The sequence below is a fragment of the Rhinolophus hipposideros genome (assembly GCF_964194185.1).
Source record: "Rhinolophus hipposideros genome assembly, chromosome: 4".
NCBI lineage: Eukaryota > Metazoa > Chordata > Mammalia > Chiroptera > Rhinolophidae > Rhinolophus > Rhinolophus hipposideros.
This window is the reverse complement of record NC_138050.1, coordinates 38,111,344-38,125,744: the sequence shown is the minus strand read 5'-3', so window position 1 is coordinate 38,125,744 and position 14,401 is coordinate 38,111,344. Positions and strand designations below refer to the sequence as shown.

General features: G+C 41.4%; 1 protein-coding gene across 3 annotated transcripts in view; it reads left to right on the top strand.

The window, feature by feature from the left end:
• PRAG1 (PEAK1 related, kinase-activating pseudokinase 1) overlaps window positions 1-14,401 on the top strand; it is a 63,512-nt gene that overhangs the window by 9,237 nt on the left and 39,874 nt on the right. The gene's annotated exons all lie outside the window — the stretch shown is intronic.

Sequence of the window (14,401 nt, the reverse complement as noted above, 5' to 3'; positions counted from 1 at the left end):
GAGACAAAGGGACGATGCCAGACACTGTTACCACGATGGCAATTAGGCCTTGGGGCAAAATAGTAGGAAGCTCTGCCCATAGTTGGTAACTTGAATGTGGATTTTTAAAGACAAAAAAAAAACAACACCTGTAGTTTCATTTTAGCATACTGAAACTCACAGCTTTCTCCACCGCTTCACTGCTGTTCTGCTAGTTTAAAGTACCTTTCAAAGGCCCAAGAAAAATAAGTGCCTTTTTTAAGGTATTGAGTTGTGCGTGGAATTTAAATTCTGGAAAAAAGAAATTTCCCTTTATTAGAGCAAAACTGATTCCTGTCGGGGAAAGGAGAAACCTGCTGTTTTTCCAAAAATAATTGCTTTTCTGACCAGACTTTCTGTAGTCATGTCATTTCCAGTGTTTCTGTTTCAGCTCATGGGCCTCTGGGCTGATGTCAGAAGCAGGGACCTGACCACAGACAGCAGCCGCTGTGACACTTGACTTTGAACGTCAAGGCATCTGAGGCTGTGAGGCGCTCTAACATGGGCTTTTTTCACGGCCACTACGTTGTTGTGGTATGACATTGGCCACCTGCCATGCAGAGTAGACAGCCTTCAAATGCTCAGGGGATTGCAGACTCTCGCTGGCTGCAGTTCTAACTCCCTGAGTGAATGAGGGGTTCAGTAGCTAAGAGCGCCCATGTGTATGGCACTTACTGTGGGCCAGGCACAGATCTAAAGGGAGTTACTCGCAGACATATTAACTCATTTGATCCTCAGAACAGCCCTAGGCGGTTGGAATTACCATCCCCAATTCACAGATGACAAAACAGAGATAGAGAGAGCGGAAGTAACCTGCCGAAGGTATACAGCCTTACCTGGCAGTCTGGCTCCCAAGTCTGTGTCCCTAAACACGTAGGGTACATGCAGGCATAGGAGTGAAGGGACGTGTGAGCAGGGCGTGAGAGTAAAAGGTGGGCATTGTATCTGTCGGCCCCGGGCCTGGCGAGGGTAATGAGAAGCACAGGCTTTGACATTAGAAAATCAAGTAAGTGCTTCTTGCCTCTCTCAGCTACAGGCCGAGTCACCTTGAGCAAGTCACTCGCTGTGACTGAGCCTCCAGCTTACTCTTCTCTAAACCAGATGATAACACAACATGTTATGGAAAGGCTCACATGAGATGAAGGGAATTCAACCCAGAGCTTAGTTAGGATGTACGCAAAAGCTGCTGACTATGGCAGGGACACCCCCACCCTATAGGAATGAGCCTGGCCCAATCCCAGGAATACCACCTGAGTCTTGGAGAAGGAACGAAAACTTTCTTGTTTAAGAATTATAGGGCTTGAGGAAACCCCAGTCGCCATACCAATGTTTAAATAACAAAAATTCAAAGATCTAATTGGCTTTATTGAATGATTCATGAATTGGGCAGCATCCCCTCTAGTAAATAGAAAGGTGCTCGGAGAAGCTGTACAAAATGCAAGGCTTTTATAGGTAGAAACAGGGTGGGACAAGGAAATTAAGAGTGGAGTATTGCATGCAAGGTCACCTTCCCTTAGGGGAAAGCCGGGGGTCTTATCAGGCAGATTACCTCACTAGAGTTGGTCAGGAAATTCCAGACTGATTGGTTTAAAATTCTATTCCTGGAAGCCTGAAACTACAATTAGATTAGGTATTAAATCTTGGTGGGGCTTAGCAAAAGTAACTCCATTTTGGGCCTATTGTTTCTTTTTCACAGTTCTCCCATTTTGATCAAACTCTCAGCCTAACTGAAAGATATGATCAAAATCTAAAGCATTTAGCACCACTCTTAGCTACCAGTCTATAGTTTTGAAATTTTTGTTGGTCCTGTTTTTTTTTGCTGAGTCTCTGTGGTATTCACAGGTTATAACTTCAGGCTTCCAATTTTTTAGTCTGTCATTCTCTTTGTTTCTTTTTTGACATTCCAGTATTAGGGAGATCACTTGCTTAGTGTTTAGCGCCTGTGAAAATGTATTCAACGTTTTTGAAAGAATACAGTGTACCAGGAAGATTACCATGATGACTGTAAACTGGATTATTCCTAATGCTTGGAGTGCACTTTGAAACCAGTATTCCCAAAACCTAAAATGATCTAAGAAAGCCTCTGTTGAAGGAGTCACCGTTTTAAGCCAAATGGCTTGCTCAGTGATCTTTTGTAGCTAAGTTTCAGCTTCCCCAGAAGTGCTAATTCAGGTATAGCAGGCGGTGTTGGCCACAGCACACACACGTCCTTGCTCAGCTAAAAGATAATCCTGTTATCAAGAACAACTTTGGTCAGAGAGTTTAAGGATTTTTGCTGGGCATCTATAACTTTAACAGCAGATTCCTGCAATATTTTCAAGAGCTAAGGAGAGATTCCTGATACATCCTCATTTGTACTCGTTCCCAACCAGGGAAGTGGAGATCTGTCAAAGGGAGCTAATTTTGACTTAGGAAGACCTCCTGGTAGGTCCTTTCTAGAACAGTAGGGGCAGTTACATAACCTCAGAGGCATTGTCCAGTTATGCTCCAGTCATCTAAGCATTTGTAGGTCCAAGGGGAATGACAACCACCACAGACAAAGGTAAATGCTGTCAGGCACAAACCACTTCCATGAAGGTGGCATTGTTAATGGACTCCTTTGCAGGAATTATTGCATCTGCCCATTCAAGTCAGGGGCCAGTTAGGTTTCCTCCTAAACTGAAATAAATTGTTTTCTAAATTTCAAAGGTTACCCCCGCTTTAGCAATGGCCTGGGAGATACAGGTGATGGCATTATCTTTTACTGTGGCCAGTGCCAGAGTAAAGGAAAGAAAGAAAAGAAGGAAGAGTTTCATGTTTAGCTAAAGTAGGAAGTCTTGATCTGGCATCTTATCAATGTCAGCTACTTCTCTTCCTAGTCCAGCATTTGCATAAAAATTATAGTCATCCTCCTAAGTTCATTCAGCCCCATATAATTCGTTCTTGCATTTTTCGAATCCAGCTTTTTAAAAAAATTAGTTCCGGAAATACCCACCCCGTTCTGCTCCATGATTGCAAAAGTCATCAGGAATCTGCACTTGTCAAAAGTCCCCTCAATGAATCTTCTTGAAGATAAAGCACTTTGCAGGAACACTTCGGTAAAAACATCGGAGTAAACCAGTAACTGTAAATGGCAAAAGATTTTAAAATGCCCATTGTTAAAGATCTGAAGAAAGTTTATTCTAATGGAATTGACAAGGAAATTTGGTCATTCCTGTAACATACAACATTTTATAACATTATATCAGGGCATTCCAGACTAGTAACTGCATACAATTTCTAGAACACTTATAACATATACTTACACTAACCCAACATAAAGGTTAGTATTCTTATTTGACAATACTTCCCCATTATTTTAACATATCAGATAAGCCTAAGTTTAACATCTCTTTTTTATGAGGAGAGAGAACAAATCTTTTGAGATGTTCCAAGACTCCTCTAGAAAACCCCCAAGTTAGTTCGAGGTCTTAAAGACTGCATTTAGAATTTGCTTTGGGGAAATTTGGTAAAAATACCAAGAGGATTTTAAAACATTTAGTCAAATTGGATCATAGGTTACTGTGAAACAATACTAGTTATCCATTCAACCAAAGTGACAAAGATTTCACAGGCAGATATAGAAGGTTACATAGTTCTGAGCAAAACGTAGCTCTTTTAATATCAAGAAGACTAGGTTTATCAAAAACATTCTATTTTCCTTGAATTCAGAGTTGTTGCCCTTATTATTTCTAGTGGCTTTAATTATATGTATTAGAATTCTTAACCATTAAAAAAACCTTTAACTTCTAGTGAAAACTAAGAAGTAAATAATTATGAACTATCTTTTACATTCATATTCTTTCGATTGGTAGATTTATATACTTTTTATAATTTCTAGAAATGTGCTTCCTCGTAAAAAATTTCTTGACATGACATAAAATATGTTTACTAATAGACCCAAGTATCTAGTTCCTCTGTAAGAAAGAGGATGCCAAAAGTGGAAAAACCTATGTTCAGTAATTAATGTTTCAGTTATTTTATCTTATTTGGAAATGAGCTGGATATTTAATAAGTTTCCATCCTTTAGCTTAATCTTATTAGCAAAACTTTAAGGTTTCAGGTCACTGACAAGATTTGGAGAAACTATTTAAAAAGTTCACCTCAACATTTTTTATACTACTTACATTTATTTAATTTACTTGCCCTTATCAATTAATTATGTTTATCAGGTTACTTATGAACATTTTCCAAGATGGAAAAGTGTTGGAAGGTCTTTGCGCAACATACAAGGTTAACTTAATGTCTTCACGTGGACCATCTGTTAAATGGGTCCTATTTCCAAGGATTAGCTTCACCTGCAAACAAAAATAAAGGATCTCGTGATGTGTGTTATGTTCACTCAGAACTCTGGAGAAAGGGGTTGTCTCATGCAGGGCAGTGTTAACTTTTCCCTTACATTTAGTTAGAGCCTGCTTTCTAGGGCCATGATGGAAGAACAGAGAATGATTTTCTGGTTTGCCTACGGTCCGGTTTTAGAAAACTGACTCTGACTTGGTGTAAAAAAAATAGATGTTGCGAATGACTGCGTTTTCTTGTGGTCTTGTTTTGAATGTTTGGCAGTCGCTTATCTGTATGTTTGAGATATTGTCCGCTGTAAACTGCCATTAGGGTTCCTGAGAAACCTCTTGCTGTAACGCCATGTAGGACAAAGGCTCCCAGTGCTCATTTAATGTGCTGGCTGAGCTTTCGTGGTGTTTAAACGTGTGCCCAGCCCTCCTCGATGGCAAGTAAGGCAGGGTCTGGGTCTTTCCTTACCTGATATTACCGCCAATGCAACCTCCTGCACGCTCAAGCTCACACCTCCTTGGACTGACGGACCCCACCGAGTCCCTGGGTCATCCCTGCCTCAGTGTACAGCAGAGTTAGAAGGCGAGGAGCTCCAAATACTGCTGGTTAGGGAACTAAACACGGCCGGAAAGAAATGTGGACTTCTTAGTTTAAATGTCATGTACAAGACGTAAGGCCATGTAATGAAAGCAGCAGTGCCCGCGGAAATCATTGAGATGCAAAAAATAAAATTTATTTTTGCCTTTCTTCGCAGATGCAAGCCTGGTTTTAAACGACTTATGGTTTTTGAGTGACAAGGTCAGTTGAGGGAGAGTCATCTGATTAGTACTGACAAACATTTCACAAAGAAACCCCAAATTAGAAGATAAGACTGTAGTGGGAGGTGGAATTAGAGCATGACAGGTGAAGGAGAAATAAGACAAGTTTAGACGCTTTTAGTTTCCAAACAGTCTGGCCCCCATGAGACTGATCAGAAAAAGGAAAGTTTCCCCAAGAAAGTGAGAGATGACTTTGTTTTCCAGTTATCACTCATGCTAATTGTAATTTTCACCCACCACTCGACTACATCCTCCCTCTCTGCAGGGATTCTGGGGAGCAGAGACTGAGTCTGGCCTTGGCCTTTTGATCCTTGTTAATTTTCCTCCTTCCCTCCCTCCCTCCCACGTTGCTTCTCAGCAGACATGTGGTGACCATGTCATAGATGCAGCTTTTTTCTGTCCACGGAAGTGACCACTGTGCTAATCAAAGGAATCGAAATGATTTCATTGTGTCGTCTCGCAGTAACATGGTCTCTCAGCATGAGCCCCGAGGATGGGAGCAGCATAGGCAAGATGGGTATTTGCCCCCAGACCCCATATCCAATCCTATTAAAGCTTTATTCTGGAGGCACGTTCTACTGTTGTGGATTACAGGGCGATGACGGCAATTTATTAGGAAATCCCATAGTCTTGATGCATAATGGGCTTTTCCATGTGGCATTTTGAAAATCACGCTTTGTATTAGAAAGCACTTTATGTATTTAGAGAATCTTCTTTGATGATGTTGAGCTTTTTTGGTGAAACTGAAATAACTCAGAGGAGGTTGAGTCGGTCCAAGGGAAAATGAATACTGGACATACTTCAGGGGGAGAATTCCCCCCCATACACAGAGTTTGGCAAACAGAACAAAGCACATATATCAACAATGAAAGTTTATATTCTGCTCCATGCCAGGGGCAAATTAATAGTTGGCCTTTTCCCATGAGCTTGTGAATAGAGCTTGAAAACACTGAACATCCAATGATGACACATTACAGAGAATTAAAATTGATTCCTGTCTTTCTATTCTGGAATTTTTTTAAAAAATTACTGAGTTGAACAACAGTATATATAAAATATTTACGACATTCTCCATTTTTGAGCATGCATCGGTGGGTAAGGCTATGGATTAGAGATTCTTTAATTCATCAATATCTACTAATTGCTCACTTTCTGTAACACTGTGCAAGGTGTGAAAAATCCAGTGACTGTCCTTAAGGTCCCTGAAGGTTGAGTTATTAGGAGTAAATCAGCAGATGTATAATATGACCAACAAAGGCTCACCTCTGCTTTGATTCCCTTTGATGAGACTGGTTATCGTAGCATCTGAATTCTCACCACGTTCTGTGTTCTGTTCAATAATGCAAAGGTAGCTCAGGAGTCCTTTAATTGTCTTTTGACCTGATCTAAAATCAAGATCAAATTTAGTACAGGCATCTAGGTACCACCATGTTTCCCCAAAAATGAAACCTAGCCAGACCATCAGCACTAATGCATCTTTTGGAGCAAAAATTAATATAAGACCCGGTCTTATTTTACTATTTTACTATAAGACCGGGTCTTATATTAATTTTTGCTCCAAAAGACATTTGGAGCTGATGGTCCGGCTAGGTCTTATCTTGGGGGAAACATGGGAAAACACGGCATTTATTATAGAAAAAGTCAGATGCTCCTTGAAGATAAAGAACATAGCTAGCTATTTGTAATTCTATAATATCCTGTTTGATGCCTGGCACAAAATAGATGCTCAAGAAATAGTTGTCAAATAGACACTTTTAGGCAGAGACCACTCCCTGTTTATTTCAGTTTCTCCAAAAGCACCTAACTCTACTCTCCGCTCCGCACATCAGGAAATGTTGAAGAAAGTAACAGTAGCTTTAAATACTTGTATCAAAGTTTCTTTCTGAAACCCAAGTCTCCAGATTGCCCCAATGCTCTGTTCATGCCTCTGTTTTGGCGGTTAACACAGTGTGTCTGTATTGTATTTAACTGGATCTGTGGTTGTATCTCCGCAAGAATTTGTAAACTCCTTGGTGAACAAGGACCATGTTTCATACATTTTTCTTTGACTTTCCCACAGAATACCTTAGCATACTGCCTGGGATATTGTAGGTATTCAATAAAGGATTGTTGAATTAGAACAAAAAACAGGTCAGAGTGAACTACCGATTTTTCACTGGACACTCCATTATAATTCTGTGCCTAGCCTTGCTGAATAGAAAGAACATTGTCACCTTGAGTTAAAGAAGCTGAGGTTGATAATTATTAATGCTTCAGGTGGGCAAACTCTATATGGGCACAATGCATCCTTTCATGGATTAATTACTCCCCAATGATTGTACTTTCCCTTTTGCTACTGGGCTCTCTTACTCAGCTCTTTTTTCCCCCCCTAACGCTGAGCAGGTGTGTGGAGCCAGCCCTCTCTTGCCACAAAAATGTTCCTTTCAGGTAGTAATCACCTAAGGACTTTTTTCCCCCCTCTGATGAGTTGCAAGGAATTCTAGGGTGTGGTTTTGCTTCTCTGAGAATGGATTTTCCATGTTTTCTGAGGCACGTTGGAAAACCCAGGCATGTGATCAAACCCCTTTGTCAATGAGGTGATCAGAGGGAATTTGTTCCTAGAATGGCCAGCCTGCTCTTTGGGTGTGGAACTCACCAACTGGTGAGAAATTCTATTTGTGGCCAAGTAATTTGTTGCTGTTTTGGGATCCTTAATGTGCTCATGAAAGGACTTGCATTTCCTTCTATCAGGGTTGAGAGATCAACTACAAAGAATACTGAGCAGCCCTTTCTGCAGCTAGTGACTTCCTGAATTTAAGATCAGAGTCTTCATCCTCTGTGCTGAAATTGCTCATTATTTCTTTACTGACTCGTGAGCAGATCCCTAAAAATATTGGGCACTACGGGTGTTCATGCCGTTTCCATACAACTCTGTAAAATTTCCTGCTTCAGTTAGCTTTTGTCTAATGCCCTAGACGGCTTATTCTCCATGCTTCTCTAACAGGCTGACTTATAGAAACAACTGTTCTTCACTGGAGGAGAAGGGGAGCTTTGAGTTCAAAATACTCTAAAAAAAAATCCTACCCTTTTTACTCAATTATGTTACTCTCCAGCTAATTTTAGTAGCTATCACTATCAAATGATCTTCCTGACTTCCTGGTAGTTTGGTGTTTAGCCATTTCGTGACCACTAATGCATGTGCTATAAAAACTTTCTGAAAGTCTAAAACCTAGGCAGATAATCAACGGTGTTTCCACTGTATGTTCCTGAGTTGTACAAAGCCCTTGAGAATGTCTCCAGCTCTTCAGGAGCTCCACATGACAGTCAAAATGAATGAAAATACGACTACATTGGCTAAATACAAAAAGGCGAGAAATTGACACTAATAAGTAATAGGAGGACCTTAAAGATCAGGAAGAAATGGAAGAAGAGTCTTTGGAATTTTAAAATCAGTCATAGTAGGGGTGTCACTTGAAGTAATTCTTACTAATATGTGGAGATCAAAAGAAAGACTTTATGACTGTATATTGCTGAACCATGAGGGCAATTCGGTGCCTCCTCCACACTGATTCCAGTCAGTGGGAGTGGCAGTCTGGAGCTCCACATGGAAAACACGGAGTGCATGTTGTGCCCAAAGCAGGAAAGCTTGCCATGATCAATCGGTACTGTGTGCAGGTCATGCGAGAGGGGAGTGCAGACACCGTGCCAGCTATTTGCCAATCTAGCTTTAGAATCTAAAACTTGCCACCTATAATGCAAAATCATTGGTGGTGGTTTGTAACGGCTCCCTCTACGAATTTAAGAGTTCTGTACCTGGGAGGGGATCTCTGGTCTGTCCAGCTCAGGTGGCCCTGAGCAAAGTGTTTGGCAGAAGGTGGTCATCCTTTTTGATTGCAGCTTCACATGTCAGGCTGTAATGCCAAAATGTGTTGTTTCCTCTTAATGAGTAATTATGACTATTTCATGAATTTGAATGAGCGATTTTGAATATTTCATGAATTTTTGGAACTCAGTATTTTAGTAAATAACAGTTGCCATTAAGTCTACAGAAGGTGCCAAAAAAATGTGTACACATTTTAAGAAAGGAAAAAACTGTATTAAAATTGTAATATTCAATATACACCGATAACAAAAGATAAATAGAAGTCACGTTTGACTTCTGCAACTACAAGAGGTGCTCAAAGTGGTTACCATCAGCCTCCAGACCCTTCTGATTACAGCGAACACTGTTTGGTGTAGACTTCTGTGGCGAGCGTGTAAACTGTTCCAACACCACAGCAGAAGCAGCAGGACTTGTTGCTGAGCAAGGCCTCCCGGGTCTTCCCTTGTGCACATCACACTCAGCACCATAGGTCTCAGACTTATCACGAATGCGTGCATTTGTGAGGTGTGTTGGAGGTGCTGTTGCATACTCACGCCTCCATTGTTGTTGCACTTCCGCAATGTTCTCGAATTTCAAATACCACTTCAAAATGGTTTTGCGCTTCTTGAATGACAACCGTGCTTCCGCCATTTTCTCTGACTGTCCTGCCTGTCGCATGGTGATGCTAGCACTCATTTGATTAAGACCATCTTCTGAGTGAACATCATACTACACATTGCTGCCATAATTCAATTCAACTTCGGAAAGTAATACATAGATAACATCTCTTAAAATGTGTATACATTTTTGGGGACACCCCCGGTATTGCCCATTATTTAAAGTCTTATGTCTTTTTATGGATCTTAAATTTCTTTTTTAACTCCTTAAATCGTGTTAAATAATGTATGTTTACTTAGCTTTACTCTCTTTGGCTTGTAGCACTGCCTTTCTATGCCCCAGATAGCAGGGGTGGGGGGGATGTTGAGAGGGCAGGGCCAGGAGGTATGTCAGAATCGTTTGGAGAAATAGTTTGAAAATAGAAATTAAGTATTATAATATAAATTTACATTTGAGAAATAAAAACAAAGCTATTGTTTTCATAATACCTACTACATAAAATTTTTCAAGTCTTCTTGACTAGCAACAAGTTAGGCCATCTGTCTTATAGATATGTTCATCCTGGGGACAGAGCGTGTCTCCCCAGGAGAAAGTAGAAGAAACCAGGACAGGAATATGCCCGATCTGTTGTATTTACTTAGTAACATCCCTTCAAATCTCTCAAAATGCTTTCTCTATATCCATGCCCTCTCCAAAACTTGAAACAGGGAAGTTGCCTATACATTGAATCCTAAATCCAGCCACTTGATCCTTTTTCTTATCCTACATTCAGTGCTTATTCATGTTTCCTATAAAAGCAGAGAAAGATAATGAAAGACATTCTTTTTACAGTTCAGAAGCTGAGACTTTCTTGATCTTGACAGTCATTTAATCACTCAATTGGAAGACTTAGAGTAGAGGGAGCTAACATGAATTACCTAGTAAAATTACGTGTACCACTGCATTATGTCCCCACAGTCTCTATTCCTGTGTACGCCTCAGAGAAACACACACAGGCCCGTAGGGGGACATGCACAATGCATATCATTACAACGTTGTTCACAGCAGCAGGGGCAAACCCAGGTGTTCAACTCTAGGGACACGGAAAAGTGAAATGTCGTGAGTATAAAACGAAATGCTTAATAAATAGCAGCCAGAAGCGATGGACTAGATGTATATACAGAAATATGGATAGACCTTGAACTGGTATTGAGTGAAATAACTAAGAAACAAAACAAGATCTTTAACACAATGTAATGCGTATAAATTTAAAACACACAGAGTAACACTATAGCATTTTAAAAGATAAATCCAAGTTATGTCTCCAAGGAAGTATAGGGTGAGTACTTGGGAGTGAGAAATGGGGAAAGTTGAGGATTCACGATGGAGATGAAGGGAAAAATTAAAACAACGTAGATTAGTGTGAAAGAGTATAATTAATTGAGGCATAGGATTATCTCACCTCTCTGCACTTTAAATGACTACACACATGAGGAGAGACTGAATCATGGAGAAGTAGAGAGAGGATTTACTTGAGGCAAGAATTAAGAATATCAAGAAAAGGGATGAATGCTTGGAACGGTTGCTTTGGAAAATGCAAGGTCAAGTGTAGGGATTGCCAGGGAGCCCCAAGAGCTACCTGAAGGCGGGAAGCATGAATTACCTGTGTTCCCAGTCTGCATTGTTTTATTCTTTCCTAGAGAAGCACTGGGCTGCCTCATGCAAGAGTAAAGATAGAAGATATTTGGAGTTACCCAGTGTGACATTGTGATTTATAATAAATATATATTTGGTTTTCCCAGTTCTGTCACAGAGTTCCTAAAACCCTTGGCCTTTCCTAAGTGCATAAAGGTGTCTTTTATTATGTTAATGAGGTGACTTTTGGAACCCACCTAAGGATGGAACTTGTTGCCAGGGGGAACCAACCATTGTGATTAGAGGGTTGGAACGTTCAATCCCACCTTTCAACCTTCCAGGAGGGTAGAAGGACTAAAGATTGAATCAGTGGCCAATGACCAATGATTTAATCAATCATCTCAATGTAATGAAGCCTCCGTGAAAACCCAAAAGGACATGGTTCAGAGAGCTTCCAGATTGGTGAACACATGGAGATGTGGGAGAATGACGCACTCGGAGAAGGGCCTGGAAGCTCCGTGCCCTTTCCCAGTACCTCATCCTATGCCTGTCTTCCATCTGACTGTTCCTGAGTTACATCCTTTGAAGCAAAATGTTTCTCTGAGTTTGGTGAGCTTCCCTAGCATATTAATCGAACCCAAAGAAGGGGTCAGTCTGTGGCCAGTCAGTCAGAAGCACAGGTGACAACTTGGACTTGAGACTGGCATCTACAACAAAGGGCAATCTTTTGGGACTGAGCCCTTAACCTATGGAATCTAATGCCCTCCCCAGTAGAGTGTCAGAACTGAGTTGAATGGTAAGACACCCAGCTGGTGTCTGCGAACTGGTGGTGTGGGGAACCCCCAGCCCACATTGGAATTGGGTGACCAGAACCCTAACCAAGGGAGGGAAGGTTTTGGCTAAGGCTGAGGGCTGAAGAACTGACCTGGGAGTGGGGAACCTCATCCTTACCGGCAACAGGCTGGACCAGAGTGGGAGGACAGAAGCAGATCATCCTAGTAGCTTTGTTACAAATAGCCTGAATTTCCCAATCCAGGAACGAAGTCTAATAAATGCACAGAGATTTCTTAAGTCAAATAGTTAGGCACAAGATCTGGGTCAACAAAGTGGACTTGAAGCATTTGCTGAATCCAGAGAAGAGAGAGAAATAATTCTGAAATTGGGGTTACCAAAGCCAGTAGTTTAGAAACCAAAAGATTCTGGTCAGGCACAGATCACCTTGGTGGATAGCTTCCAAGGAGAATAGGTGAGTACTAGAACAGCAGCGATTCCCAACTTGGTGAATAACAACTCGCCGCTACTTTGGTTTAGTCAATCACCGGCTTCCTCTGTGGGTTGGTCGAAAGGATGGAAAGGGGGTATGAAGAGGGAAAGAACCATGGGAGGGTCCTTTTTGTAGAGAGAGAGAGAATAGTACAATAAAAGAGGTTCTTCTTCTTTTAATTTGTTTCATATTGGAGCTAAGCAACGTGGTCATCTGAGGCGTATGCCAGTTCCTGAACCTGGGGTTTCACTGAAAATTATCAGAATGAGGTCTGGATGATGGACAAATCAACACTTCCTAGTTATTTAGAATAATGCATGCCATCAAAGCATCACCCTGATTGACTTTCTTCTTTGAATCTCTTTAAAGTACCGTAATAAAAATGGAGGCATCAAGAGAGAATGAAATCTCTAGCCAATCTGCTGTTTTCTGCTTCTGTCCAGGTAGCAAAAAGAATTACTGGATTTACTGGAGGCTGCTGAAGTTCTCTCTCTGTCTCTGTCTTTTCTGTGTCTCTGTTTCTTTCCATCCATCCATCCATCCATCCATCCATCCATCCATCCATCCATCCATCCACATTCACCTTCCTATATAGCTAACACTTCCTATGTACCTGGTGCTGTTGTTAGCACTAATTAAATAAGTAACTCTTTGACTCTTCCTAACAGGCCTGTGAGGGAAGTAGAAGTGTTATCCCCAGTCTATAGGTAGGAAGCTGAAGCACAGAGCGTTTTCCAAGGCACACAGCCAGTAAGCAGTGGAGCCAGGACCCAAACCCAGGCAGCAGAGCCTGTGGTCACGCTGTTAACGTGGCCATCCTGGGTAGCTCTGCAATGCATCTGGGTAGTCATTCAAATGCTTGCATGACTGTTCTTCCCACAGACGCCTCCCACACAGCACTGGCCTGTAGGCTGCGTAGCTGGTGGGAGATGCTCCTCTGTGGATTGCAGTTGCTCAAGCTTTACTTCAACGTATTGTTCATCTGTCTTTTCATCTTCTCTTTCCAACTGCCCCTTGTGTGAACAGATGGAAAAGCTTCCTCCTTGACTTTCCAGGCCAGGTGTCGGGGACTCATGGTTCTTAAGGGATTGTATTGGAGATGAAAGTGTCGTGGACCTGGAGATGGGGTCAAGTTGTTGGGTTCTCAGCACTCTCCTACCCGTTCCTCAATAGCTATCTCTCCCTGTCCTCAGCTTTAGCTGAAACCTCTCCATGCTTCATAATCTGCCATCCTCACTCCTTCCCTAGGCAGCCCAGAGCGGCTGTTAAAGTATACAACCATGCAGACTGTGGCCACAAATAAAGGACTCATTTTCTGAGACCTGACAGGTCATTTTTAAAAATATTGGTATCTCTCAATGCCTAAGTATAGATCTGTATACTTAGCCAGCAAATTTCCATTTGACCAGTTTAAGCATTTTTATCCTTGACCAAAACCAACTAGTAACCTAAATTGTGTGTGTCTCCTTATTTTTAAAAATAAGTATGGCTTTATTCCTGTTTTTAAATGGTTTCCACTGAATGCAAAGTGCATTCATCTTCAGGCTGAACCAGAGGGCTTTTCAGCTTGTAGAGCCCCACAGTCACTAGTGCATGAACTGCAAATGCAAATTAACAGGGCGGCACCATAAAGGTCATTTGACCAAAAATGAAACCGACTTTCTCTCTTTGTACCCGCTAATAGATCAGCGGGGGAATCAGGCTCCCAGAGCAGACTGGACTCATTGGTCCTTTCAGGTGGCACTTAGACACTTGCCAAATAATCCCGTGGTATCTTCATCTAAGAGCACCAAAGATAAAAGCAATAAAAACCTTTCCAGCTTAGTTATCTGCCTTTCTCCTCTCGTGTCCCAGAAAACAAAAACAACAACAATGTAAAAACTGGAAGATTTGTGCAAATTCATGATATTTTGCGACCGT